Source organism: Stegodyphus dumicola, chromosome 2, assembly GCF_044657685.1.
Source record: "Stegodyphus dumicola isolate Sdum_Otavi_A_Nest chromosome 2, ASM4465768v1".
NCBI classification, from domain to species: Eukaryota; Metazoa; Arthropoda; class Arachnida; order Araneae; family Eresidae; genus Stegodyphus; species Stegodyphus dumicola.
In genome coordinates, this window is record NC_140769.1 from 62990310 (window position 1) to 63005088 (window position 14779).

The 14779-nt window shown below is 32.8% G+C and overlaps 1 protein-coding gene across 1 annotated transcript in view; it reads left to right on the forward strand.

The window, feature by feature from the left end:
• Window positions 1-14779, forward strand: part of LOC146998458 (Kv channel-interacting protein 4-like) — a 589769-nt gene that overhangs the window by 239902 nt on the left and 335088 nt on the right. The gene's annotated exons all lie outside the window — the stretch shown is intronic.

Consider the following 14779-nt stretch of genomic DNA (forward strand, 5'->3'; position numbering starts at 1 on the left):
TGTATATTTAAAAGAGAGATTCGGCTCATGCATGCATTATTGGGTAAGTCATGTTATTCTATTTAGTAAAGATCATGCAATGTACTAACCACTAAATTTTTAGTTTAACCTTTACGCGGAATTAATTCGCATTTGATACTCTTAGTATAATTACCTTAATACGATCACGGCCAGCAACACCACATTTATGGTGCCGCGACCAGGATGATAATAATTAAGGCACCACTTTATGGTGCCGTGACAAAAAAAAAAAAAAAAAAAAAAAAAAAAAAAAGAATTTAAGTTTTAACTGTTTGATTTCAGGTAGAGTACCATTTTATGCTTATGCCTAAAAATATAACTACACATGTGATTCCCGTTTGATAATTGCTTAAATATTTTGAATTTTGTGATTATGTCTGATATCAAATAGGTGAATATTAGCAGTGATTGGATAAAATTTTAAATTTTGTGATTATCTGATATGAATCATTAAGAAAGATTAAGTTGAAAATTGCATATGTAAAATAGAATTCTATATGACTATGTTTTCTACTAACGTGAAATAATTTAATGATAAAAAAATAGATATGTGAAAATGGTAATGTCAATTCAAAATTGGTCAGTATTTAAGAAATTATTCCTGAATGTATATCATATTGTGTGGTAATGAGTATGTAATAACTTGTATCCATGTGAAAAAATTTCGATAAGTTACAAAAGTGTATTTATGAATGTACTATATATTAGGAGTAATAATAATAGTACTTTATAGTGGTACTAAAGGATAGTAAATTGATTTAGAATGGCTAAGAAAAATAATGTAATGAACATGAGTCTGGCTACTGCTCTGCCTACTTTTTCAGGGGAGCATGACGAAAATATAAAATTTTTTTTAGATCAGTTATGCCAAATGGCAAATTTAGAGAACTGGAATGAGAACAGAAAAATTTCGGTGTTAAAAATTCAATTGAGGGGTAAAGCATTAAAATTTGTAATTGATAATGAATCGTGTAAAGATATGTCATTTGAGGATTTAAAAGCATTACTAAGTAAAACATTTGCAAAATCTCAGTCATTTGACACAATTCAAAATAACTTTAACTCAATTAGACAGACCCCAGATCAGTCAGTCGAGGACTTAGCGGAAAAAGTGAATACTTATGCCACAAAATATTTTGGGTGCTATCCTAGTTCGAGTGAAGAGGTTCATAACCTCACTCAAAAAGCAATGCTTTCAAAATTCTTAGAAGCTCTCAGACCAGATTTAAGACTGGAGGTTAAAAAATTAGGACCTGTTGATTTTGCTACTGCTGTTAAACAGGCAAAGAACATAGAAAAAGCATTGGAGGATTCTGGTAATAGCTCACAGACACGTGATTTTTCACCTGAACTAAATACATTAATTATGCAACAAATGCAAAATAATAGAGCCATTGAGGATTTGTTAACAAAATTTAATGAAATTTTACTTAATGGTAGTGTAAACAATGTAACTAGACTAGAAAATAATGCTACACAAAGTAGTAATAATAGAGAATCTTCTCATATCTGCCAACAGAATCATTGGACTACAGAGTGTCTTTATTTTCTATCAAACAATAATTTTCAATATTATAGACAGGCTAGAAACAACCACAGAAGAAATTTTTATAGGGGTAACTTTATCAATAGAAAGAATAGATATAATAGTCAGTATACTTTCACGCGAGGTAATAGACCACAGAACAGTAATAGAAATAGGCCACAATACAGAAATACTCATAGAAATAATTTAAATTAATGAAGGGTACTTGCAGATCTCCCAGATACACAAAGTATTACTCAAGTGCCCATAAAAAAATTGGGGGAAACAAGACAAAATTAAGAAAATAAGGAACTCAAATAGGCCAAATACACATGAAAGATTCCGACACAAAATTAAAGAAAGTAATGAACAAAAATTAGTAGCTTCTTGCCAGACTAATAGTATCACAGAATTACCAGTAATAGAAATCAAATTTGGCGACTTTGTGGTAGAAGCATTACTCGATACATGTGCAAATTTAAGCTTAATACAGCCAGACACCTTGCAAGTAATAAAAAATTATACAAAGATTCATTACTTAAGCAGATCTGTAAGAATACATACACTAAATAATGCTACTATCCCATATTTATCTGCTGTAAACTTAAAATTTCGTTTAGGAAATAAATGGCTTCCCAACCAATTTTTTGTTACACAACATAATTGTTGTTACACAACATGATTTTGTTACACAACATGATTTTGTTACACAACATGATTTTAGGGTATGATTTCATTCAAAAAAATAAGATACTTATAGATGCAGATAAAAGTCAGTTAATCATTGATAACACATATTTTGATCTTATGGACAAAAGAAAAAATTGTATTAACATTAATGCAAAAAAGGTAGACAAGAATAGTAGACCAGAGGAGTCGGGTATTGTAAGAGTAGTATTAAATACCAGAATTGCGCCAAATGCAGCAGAGATAGTAAAGTTAAGCATTCCAATTAATATGCAGAAAGAAAAGCAAATAATGTTCTCACCAGACAGGCGAAAAGTGGGCAAGATAGGTATGACTGATTCAATTCATGAGATAAGTGACAGGCAATATATATTCACCATAATTGAAAACAATTCCAATTCCACAGTTATTCTAAGAAAGGGTGAAAAGATTGGTAAGGTATATAAAGTCAAAGAAAAACAATTTGAAAAACCTAGAGAGCAACAAAATTTTCAGATTAACCATATAACTTTAAAAGAATTTAAAAAATTAAGAAAGGAGGAATTAAGCCCAGATGATTTTGATTTAAGTCATTTAGAAGCAGAACAAAAAAATAAGATGATTGAAATGCTCATGAGAAATTCAGCTGTGTTTTCAAAATCTTACACCACTCTGGGTGAGACTGATGCTGTCGTGCCACAATTTAATTTATTACATAACTTTCCAATTCAAACTAGACCATACACTATTCCTCGCATTGCTAAAAAATATGCTCAAGAGGAGATAGCCAAATTGTTAGAAGCAGGTATTATAGAGCCATCGACCTCGAGTTACAGTTTTCCAGTAATTTTTGTCAAAAAGAAAGCACCACCTAATACTGATCCTAGCAAATTTAAATTTAGAATGGCAGTAGATTATAGATTGCTAAATTGCATAACTGAATCATATCAAATATGTCTACCTAAGATTTCAGACATTTTGCATAATATAGCAGGTAAAAGTTATTATTGTGTGCTAGATCTTAAGTCAGCATTTTTTCAAATAAAGTTAGATCAGAAAGATAAAGAAAAATTAGCCTTTTGCATGGAACTTGGCAATTTTCAACCAACTCGGTTACCTTTTGGTGCAAAAAATTCATCTGCTTATTTCCATACTCTAATATCAAAATGTTTAGGTGAATTGCAGGGTCCAAATTTACAATAGTTTCTAGATGACATAATTGTTGCAGCTAACAGTATAAATGAAATAGTAATTATTTTACAAAAGGTGTTTGACAAGTTAAAAAAATTTAATTTAACGCTAGACCCAGCCAAATTGCAGTTATGTAAACAAGAGATTACGTATTTAGGTTTTTCGGTTAATAAGAATGGTTTTGCTCCTTCAGAGGAAAATATTCAGAAAGTAGCCAAATTTCCTAGGCCAAGAAATGTGAAAGAGGTTCAAACATTCATAGGCATGGTAAATTATTTTCGACACTTAATTTTTAATTATGCAGAAACTGCCAAGCCAATAGTAAATTTAACAAGAAAGAATATACCATTCGTGTGGAACGAGAGATGCCAAAATGCATTAGATAAAATACAAGAATTAATTTTAGAAAAACCCACAATAAAAAACATAGAAAATGATAAAACTTTATATTTAGTAACCGATGCTTCTAGATCAGTCATTTGTGGCATATAAATGCAAAAAAAATGATGATAAGTTTTTCCCAGTACAATTTTACTCAAACATTTTAACACCTGCTGAGGCTAGATATCCTTCAATTAGGAGAGAACTTTATGCAATCTTCGGATCAGTAAAGCAATTTCACGAACATTTGTATGGGAAAAAATTTATAATATTAACGGATGCTAAACCTCTGACTTTCCATATTAGTCTTGACAAACAGCCAGATATTGTAGCACGCTGGTTGTTATATTTACAGGAATTTCAATACACGATGGAGCATATTCCTGGTTTAAAAAACCCAGCGGACTACTTGTCAAGAGTTTCAGAGGATGTAGTGGTAAACAATGTAAATATATTTAGGACCAATGATAATTTGTCTATTCAAAACATAATTAGTAAACAGCAAAGTGATCCAGACATAAAATCAATTATAAAAAAATTACAGGATAACCACAAAGAAAGTGTAGAACAATATTTTATTGATAGTCATACAGATGTAGTAATAATAAAATTAAAACCTGTAAATGTTAGAAAGAAAGACAGAAGTATCCAGAATAAAATTCTAATTCCTAAGGCATTAATTAAAGATGTATTACAGACAGTGCATGCGCCTCACTTTGGTATTCAAAAGACATATGAGTTTGTAAAGGTAAAGTATTATTGGAAAGGTATGTACAGCGATACGAAAAGTTTTGTAGAAAATTGTTCAGATTGCTTACAAAATAAGTCTAGACCTCACAACACTCTGCCACGTCTAATTCCTAAGAAAGATCTTGCTCCTGGAGAGATGATAGCTATAGACATAGTTGGTAAACTGCCAAGATCCATAGATAATAAGTTTTATGTACTCACTATCATTGATCATTATTCCAGATATTTGGAAACAGTTCCGTTAAACAACTGCACTTCTCAATCCATCATAAAATCTTTAAATGATTATTTTGCCAGATTTGGCATTCCAGAAATTTTGTTATCAGACAACGGTTCCTATTTTTGTTCCACAGAATTTAATCAATTTTTAAAATCGCTTAAAATAGAACACAGAAAAAATTCAATTTATTATCCACAATCCAATGGGTTGATTGAAAGAGTTCACAGGGTAATGAAAGAATCAATTGCAGCAAAAACAAACAAAATATTTGAATGGCCACAAAAAGTACTGATGTTTAAACTGTATTATAATAATGCGAAACATTCTGTAATTCAATTTTCACCAGCAGAATTATTTTTTGGTAGGACATTAAATACTCCCATAGATAGCAATGATCCTCTTAAATTAGCAGAAGATTTTCAGGAATATTCCAAAAGAATAAAGGAACAATTGAGTAGAGATAAGCAACAAGTAAAATTAAATGAGGATGAATACTTTAATTGTGCAAAAAAATATTTGAAAGGGAGACAAATTCCAGAATTGAAATCAGGGGATAAAGTTTTTATGCAGGAATTTACTGATAGAAGGGTGTTACATCCAAAATACAAGGGGCCATATGAGATCATTAAAAAGCTACGAAATGATAATTATATAATACAGTTAGAGAATAAAACCACTAAAGTTCACGTAAGTAAATTGTTTTTACAAAAGCCTTCAAGAATAGATTCAACACAAAATGAGGATTAGGAGTGTAACACAATTGTAAATTGTAGATCAGCAAATCAAAAAAAAAAAAAAAAGTGTAAAGAAGTTGTGATTATGATAAGAATGTAGCAGGTGTACAAGCTAGATAATGAATGATGATCATGTGTGGTATGGGTCAATTTAGTGTAATAAAGCGCTAATTGCACGATTTTTGGTAGAGTTGGCTGGTCCATATACCAGAAGAATTGAATTGTATTATGCAGGGTCTCATTGATTATTAGGTATCAGATTAAAAAAGAAAGAAAGAGTTTGGTGCTAATCTCCTTGTCTTACTGCTGAATCAAATTGAAGGTATGTAATTTAGTAGTGGATCTAATACAAATGTAGCTTGTAACAATGTCATGATACATTGGTGTATGAAATGTATATGTGAAATGAATATGATCAAATGATAAAAGTAGCTAAGTAATAAAATAGTGAATGTGATTCTAAAATGTAAAGAATGAGATAATGTAAACAAAGGTAAACAATGGTTAAGAGGAGTAACATCAAATTGATAATGCAATATCATTAGTAATTGATAAATTGATTTTATCACATGTGAGTTATAAATTATATATGTCAAAATTTCCTTTATGGAATCACATCTGTGGTGATATTTTAGGTAAGAGTAGACATGCATGAGTATGTAAAAAATAATACTAATTTAAGAATGTAAAAAAATGTGTATCACAAAGCATTTAAAGTGCTGTGTTTTTTTTTCCCAAGCAATGTGAAAAATTAATGTGAATTATGTGTGTATAGTGCATATGAGAGCTCAACTGTGTGCATGTAATGTGGAATGTCTATATAGTGCCAACGAAGTGATAAAGTGCCTTTGCAAGTGATATAAAGATTGGTGTGAAATGTGTATGTGATGCTGACGAAAGTTCAAGTGTATCCAGCAGAGACGGATTGCATTTGTCCAGTGTTCGGACAAATTTTTTTTTTCTTCGACCGGAGGGAATGTGAGAACACAGAATTCTCACAGTGAACACGGTGGCTGTATCGATTCTTAAATCGTTATCGCGCCCTGCCACGTGGATCGCAGTGGATAAAAACTGGAAGGACTGGTTTTGTCTTCCTCTTTCTGCCTGTCGTCGTGTTAACGAGTGTGTGGGCCTTCGGGCCACACACACACACATACAGCTCTTGCCATCGTCCACGGTACTCGAATCTGATGTCCATTTTCATAAGATGGAGGAGAAAATATGTTCTTGTACGAAGAATATAAGAATTCAGGTAAACTTTACTGATTAGGCTGCGAGATAAAAAATTGTTCCTGTGCTGTGACTCAACGTGTATAATCCTGACAATTGAATGTTTCGAAGTGACGACCATGTGCGCCAATTTCAAGCCTATCTACCAGAAATTTGATCTCTTCTATCAGGAGTAATTGCACTGCATATTAATTAAGCTTCTTGCAAGATGCTGATAAGTAATGTGCCAGCGATTCATCAGGATTAGGAATTGCAATATACCGTAAAAAATGAACGCTGTGACAGTCCCGTAGGACTAACGAGTAGGACATGCCAAAAGGCATTCATGAATGTGTTTTTTTTTTTTCTTATAACATATCGAATATAGGCTAATCAAGAAAAGTGTGTCTTTGTGATTTATCTAGGCTAATCAAGAAATGTGTGTTTTTGTGATTTAATAAACGTATATTTAAAAGAGAGATTCGGTTCATGCATGCATTATTGGGTAAGTCATGTTATTCTATTTAGTAAAGATCATGCAATGTACTAACCACTAAATTTTTAGTTTAACTTTTACGCGGAATTAATTCGCATTTGATACTCTTAGTATAATTACCTTAATAAGATCACGGCCAGCAACACCACATTTATATATATATACATGTAAAATATTAAAAACACGATGGCTTATATATATATATATATATATATGTAAAATATTAAAAACACGATGGCTTTGCTCTATGCGAACAAGCATATATATATGTGTATATATATATATTGATGAAAGTTAATTGCGGAGGTTGCTTGTTCGCATAGAGCAAAGCCATCATGTTTTATAGAGTTTACATATATATATAGGTATGAAAAATAGTATATACCTATATCTATCTATCTATCTATCTAGATATATGTCTATCTATCTATCTCTCTCTCTCTATATATATATATGTATAATGAAAGGCTGAGTCGACCTTGCCCAGCCCGGGGATCGAACCACGGATCTGTGGTGCTGCTGCGCGATGTGCTAGCCACTGCACCACCGGGCCACAATCGGGCTTCACCGGGCCGTGGTTCGCTCCCCGGGCCGGGTAAGGTCGATTCAGCCTTTCATTTCCTTGATTTCGATCCTTTGGGTCAATAAAATGATTACCAAGTTAGCTTGGGGACTAAACACTGGGGGTCTTGCGACAAGTTGAACGCTTGTTCAGAGCATATGGTTACGCACCCCGGGGCCCACGGTCAAGAAAGCAGATTTCAGGGCACTGCAGGCATTGGTCCGTTAGGGCTGTTACGCCACTGAGTTTAGTATTTTAGTTTATATATAAATATATCTTGTATATTTTTGTATTATTGAGCAAGTTAGTTTTGTATTAAATTGTGATGAATGTAATTGTTTTTTTCCTTGAAAAAATATTTCGTCATAATAGCATTCACGTTAGTAGCTTCTACCATAAAAGTAAATATCCATCAGTGAATAATAATCTGTTTTGCAGCTTTACTTACTTTTTTTCCGAAAATGTCTTTTCATATTGGTAAATATTTGAAAATACAGATATAAATCGCTGCACGTATTATTTTAACTGATTATGTCTATATTCCGGAAGAATTTATAGAATTGTGACTAGACCAATTTCTTTAAATACTATTTTAAGTATCTCATTTTTCAAATTAATCAGTTTGATCTGAAGGTTTTGATAGAAACTCCTCAGTTGTACAGTCAAATGGATTTTGAAATAAGAAAATGCCTTTGCATTTGCTTCAAGATTAAAGACGCTGTTGTAATTGTAATTTAAGCTCAGAAAATATATTCACAGCAAATATTATGGGAAATGTGGATTTTGCTGATATTTGAAATTTTGTTTTGCACGGAAAATGATTAAATGTAATCTGCTTTGTGTTTCTAAAAATACATGTTTTTTTGGCTATTGCTTTACGATGGAATACATTTAACTTGTGACCACTATTTTCTGAAATTTTAAGTTAAATTCGTTAACATATCCCACGATGTCTCTAGGAAATGCTTATTTCAATAACCATTTATTGTTCGATAAAGCAGCTGTGGGCAGTTTTTCTCATCTAAGAAAATTTCCATTATTTGTCTGGTTATCATTATAAAGCTTATTCATTTCTTACCCATTGAATTGTTATCTAGTAGGGCAATGTCGGATATTTGGAATTGAACTCTAAATAAAATCATGAAAGTGAAAACCTTTACGTCCACGATAGGTAACGAAATTAACTTCTGAAACAGCTAGCCCAGTAACACGTAACGAGGTGTTTTCCAGAAAGAACCTGCTTGTGAATAACACAATGAATTACCAGCGGTTTTGAAGTTTAACTTTGTAGAGACATTAGGTATTTTTTGGAAGCAGGAAAGTTGAAAAATTAGCAATCTTCTTCGCCGGGAATCGAACCACGAACCTCTGGAATACTGGTCCAGTGTGCTGAACCACTACACTACGAAGGCACGCTAAGAAGGCGGGAGAAATACCTTATATACTCCCTTTTTTAAAAGGATTTGGATTTTAGGGAAGCCAATCGCCAAATCCTGGGTGGGGAGAAATCATCATCCACCATCCTTTTAGTTCGTGAGCCACTGTAGAGACATTAGCCCCCCCCACCGGGGGTTGACTCAGGCGAATGCCTGGGAAGTACTGGTTAGGATTTGTACCTAGTCAGTCTCAACCACGGGGGAATAATAACAGACTTCACAGAAGGCCTGGGAGCTCTCAGGACAGAGTAAGGCTCGGCAGGGATCGTACTGGTACTGCCTTGTCTGCCCTTGCTCTATGGGGTCGCAACATGGTTGATTGATCAAGGGCGGGGCGGCATTAATCCTGTTTCGCGACTCTTAGGTTGCAGGTGACAGGTGACGGAGGACGGGGACGCCTGGCGTCTAACAGAGGTAAACAGGCATATGTCCCACACCCTCCCCTATCCAGATGCAACAACTCCCTGTGGCCCCATAAGGAAAGACTCTTAGGTTGCATTAGGTCGGGAGCCGTCTCGTTCCAACAGCGTATTACAGACATTAGGTATTTTTTGGAAGCAAGAAAGATGAAAAATTAGTAATCGCCTTCGCCGGGAATCGAAACACGGACCTCTGGAATACCGACTCAGTGTGCTGAACCACTACACCACGAAGTCACGCTAAGAAGGCGGGAGAAATACCTTATAACTTCTACACAAGTCTTAAAATATTATCCTTTCTCTGTTCCACACATAATTTTACCACCATCAGTTATGACACATTTAAACTGATTCCATTGCAAGTTTTGCTGCGTCGTTTTCTCGACTTTCTTGAAGATATCTTCACCTGTAGTTGTTATATGCACATTTATTCACAGAAGCTATTCTTCAATTATCACAGAAGCAAACTCAATATTCATCTAACAAAAAGCAGAAGTTGGGCAGTAACAAAAATGTCTGTTGATAAAGCAATAGCAAATAAAAATCACTTCAAATTTCTTGCCTTGTTTTTTAGTTATCTCTTGATGTGATTTCTGATTTCCTCAGCTCTTCTAATAACTATTCTCAAAGAAATATTGATAAATCATAACAAATTCGGTTTCTTTGGGCACATTTCTTCGATGATTTAATTAATGCACCAGACAGATTTAATTCAGACATGATTTAATTAATTCACCTTTGGTGAATGGTTTCTTTATAGGCTAATAAATTAACTTTTTGTAATGTTATAGGGTTTCCTCTAGTTCAATTAACCAATTATGCAAATTTTTGTTATATTTCCTGAACTCCTCAACAGATTCACATTTCCTCACCAGATTCAAAATGAGTGTTTAACGATGTGAGGATTTAAACATGTGAGTGTTTAAGTATATTCAGAGCGTTTTTCGCTAGCCAGCGCATGATACGAGTCTTTTCTTGCTGCTACGCGGAGTTCCTTTTACGCCGTTTTGACCATTTAAATAAGTTTATCACTCCGGGTAGGTTGTTGAGTCAACCTAGTTAGCCTTAACTTAGAGTGTTAGTTCAGCACTACTCTTCATATTTGAATTTATTGGATAACGTTACGCTTTACTGTTCAGCGTTTGACGAATAATAAAAGGTGCTTTTTACTCTTCTACTGTGCTAGTGTTCTTTACGCCTGTGGGCGAAATCCCCAGGTTCCTTTGTAGAATCTAGAGAAATTTATGTTACCAAAGAGAACACGATCTTCCACAAGGATCTCAAGTGGAGCCCGCTTTAAACTTTGCAGTTATAGCGATCGTTCATTTTCTGCAACTTTCTTTAGTCTTTTATCGCGTGATTATTTTGATCAGGTCAAAATACATTGTTCTTCTCCGCATAGCTATTATGTCATTGCATAATAGACATAATATAGGGTGACCCAAGATAAACCAAACCCAAAGGAAGTGAAGAACACATGACCTATAAGGCGATACTAAATGATAAACCAAACTGGACATGGGAGCCTTCATTTGGTTTGGGTTCGGTTTATCTTGGCCTATTCAATAATTTGCCATTTAATTCTGAAATAAAAAACTCACATTCCATTCTCCGTTAAGCCTTCAATATTCGACATAGCAACGAGTGGGTAATAAATAACAGGAACAGAATAGAGAGCATCAATAGACAGTGACAGACAATAAATACCACGTGCGTCGCTAAAGTAAGAGCGAGAAAAATAGCAATGCTTATCCTACGAAAATGTCAAATAACAAAACGTGAATATGTGACCCAGCAGCCTGACATGCAGCCATTATTAACAACTTGATTATAGGTAATTGAATTGCAGAGCATAATTTTATATACTCGAAACTTTTTTCGTTTAAAGAACACTGTAAAGCTGCGAGCCGGATTAAAACAAGAGGCGGACCTGATTTAACCCGCGGGCCGTAATTTCCCAACCTTTGCTTTAGATTATTTGTTTCGTAAACACTTTCATAATTCGTTGAGTAGTGTAAATCACGATAAATAATATATTGTCATAAATAACCCTCACTGAATAATTAAATTAATGAAATCGCCCTCCAACTTCAGAAAAATTTTCTCCTACAAACGGTTGTAGAGTCTCACTTGTTTTAGCAACATACACAAAATCAAGACTCCTAATTAAGGCTGTCAGCGACTTATCGCTAAGTCTTCAAAAGCATAACATGCTAAGGCATAACGTGCTAAGGGTGTAAAAGCATAACGTGCATTGTACTTCAAACGCATAACGTGCTAAGGGTGTAAAAGACACCTTTATTAGAACTCAATAAGCTAGACAGAAAGCGCACATGTGCTTGCAAATCAGCCAGCATTTATGTTGCAAGTAGAATTTTAAATAAAACAAAATCTAAGTCTTTATTAGCCAAAGGCTACGCAGAGATATTTAATTACGTAACTTGACTCTTAACCTACACTGGCGTAAGAGCATAATCTGCAAGAAAAAAGGCAAGAATTTTTATTTTAGAATAACAGCTAGGAACGTGACCTTCAGAAAGCAGAACATGCTCTGATTAAAATAAATTCAAACCCTCACTTAAATACAAGCGAACTAGTTTGCATTCTGGAAGGAAAATAGAAGGAGAGAGGTTAATATACATTTACTATTATGTAGATGTATTAATATACATTTACTATTTTAATACAGTATAGATTCGTAATTTTTATCTTAGAATAACAGCTAGTAACGTGACCTTCAGCAAGCAGAACACGCCTGATTAAAACAAATTCAAACCCTCACTTAAATACACGCAAGGTAATACGCATGCATTCTGGAAGGAAAATGGAAAGAGAGAAGTGACAGTATAGATTCGTAACCTAAAATAGCTAGTTAATTAGTATAAATACCTTACAAGTTCTTAAAGCAAGATTTTAAGAAAAATATTTCAAGATTGTGCTGGGGAGACGATACTATTATCATATAACTTTCTATATAGTCCTCACAGAGTAGACATTCTAACCACGATATTTTGAGTTGAAACATTTCATGCCTATAGATTCAAAACTCTCTGAGTTATTCGAAAATGAATTTCTTTTTTTTTTTTTTTTTTTTTTTTTTTTTCATGTATCAGTCTTTTTCAAGTCACTCTTTCCATATCTATTGTTAACTTAAATTTAAGACTAAATTAAATTTCCGGGCCAACTCCAAAACAAAAAATTACTCAAACGCAATTGCCCTTGTCTGAAATAGCATTCACTATTTACTTTGGAAGTTTTCTTCTCGAAATATATATTAATAAGCATGTTTGAAGAATTTTGCATGGACGGTTATGAACTGTTTTGTTAGTAGATAAAGCATAGCGAATAATTTTCTTATTTGAAATATTGTTTTTGTTTAAAACTTAGCTTACTTTATTTTCAGCGCTGTGAAATTACGACTGCAGAATGTTCAAACAAATTTATTTTCAGACTTTGTAAAGTACCTGTCTAGCCAACTTTTTAACCGATGTGTATACATCATCATCTCAAATATTACGACACACGAGAAGTGTATTTATCTTGACTGGGTGTTTTGTGGAGATTAAGCCTTCTTTAAGAAATGAAATAGAAATTTCATAAGGAAATAGATATACAAAATTCCAAAGAATAAACTTTCTCTTCGCATATGTTTCCTATACAGGAGCGTTTAAGTATTTATAATACTTATTATTTTGCAAATTTTGAAGTGTTTCTCTTTGGTACTTTTCGACATTTTTCTAAAAGTTACAAATAAAACTCAAAATTTGGGACAAATGCAATAGAAAACTGACCGAAAACCATTAAATTTTGTAGCAATTTAGATATTAATAATATAGTTTAGTTTTTTTTTTTTTTTTTATTTTTTATTTTTTATTTATTTTTTATTTATCTATTTATTTATTTATTTATTTATTTATTTATTTTATTTTATTTTTTTTGGCTACCCGCAAGTTCAAATTTTAATAGCATCATTAGTATAATTTTATCAATTTAGTAAAAACTTAAAATAAACTTCCAAAACTGTAAATGCGTTAGACATATAATATTACCAAGATTTAGTTGTTTGTCATCAAATTGAATTGTTCATAGCTAGCAGTAAAAGCTTCGAACCAAAATATGCGTTTACTATTTTACTATATCAAGTAAATCTTTTCGTATTCGCATATTCATAAAACGTTTTTATTAAATTTAAGAAACGGTTTATATAAAATGAGGCAGAAAATTTAGTTTTAACTTGTATAAAAAGAATGTAACTAATTTCCTTGAAGAAAATAACTCATTTTAAAATGAATAGTTATGATTGTAACTAAAGCACACGCAGCCAACGTATTTTGGTCAAAATAATGGCACTTAAGGGGGCTCATACACCTTAAACCCCTTATGCTCTTCGAATATGTGACTGTTGCCAGAATTGGGCTATTTTATTTATTTTAAAAGCAATTACTACCAACTTTTCAAAGCTGACTACATAGTATAGCTGCTTTGGAAACTAGTAATCAAAAAGTTTGTGTTGCCACACATGTTTTTGTTATTTAATCCCCTTTGTGACAAAATTTTTCGTCACGTTTCCACTTTGCGCGCATAATATTTTAAAAATGGCTAACGGTACATACTTGAAATTGGATGGAATTCTTTATATGGGCACTATTTTCCAACTGAACCAAAAATCTGATAAATATTTTAATATTAACAAATTTTGGGCACGAAAATACTACAGAATATTTTTAATAAAATACATTTTATAAACTCAGCTCCAAATCAAATAAAAATTTAACATGAAATTCTTAGAATTTTTGTTTCACGGTAGTTTCCAAATGTTATTAAAGCTATATATTAAATATGGAATTAAATTATGCAACAGAATGTTTTAAACTGTGCGCGCAAGGTGGAAACATGACGAAAGATTTTGTCACAAAGCGGATTAAATTATAAAAATATTTGTGGCAACACAAACTTTCTGATGGCTATTTTAGAAAGCAGCCATGCTATGCAGTCAGCTGTAAAACGTTGGAAGTAATTGCCTTTAAAATAAATAAGTTATCCCGATTCTTGCAACAGTCACATATTCGAAAATTTCATGGGTTTTAAGGTGTATGAGTCCCCTTAAGTAGTAAAGCATAAATAACGTAAATAATTAAATAAAATCCTCACTATAAAATTATCTCGAAA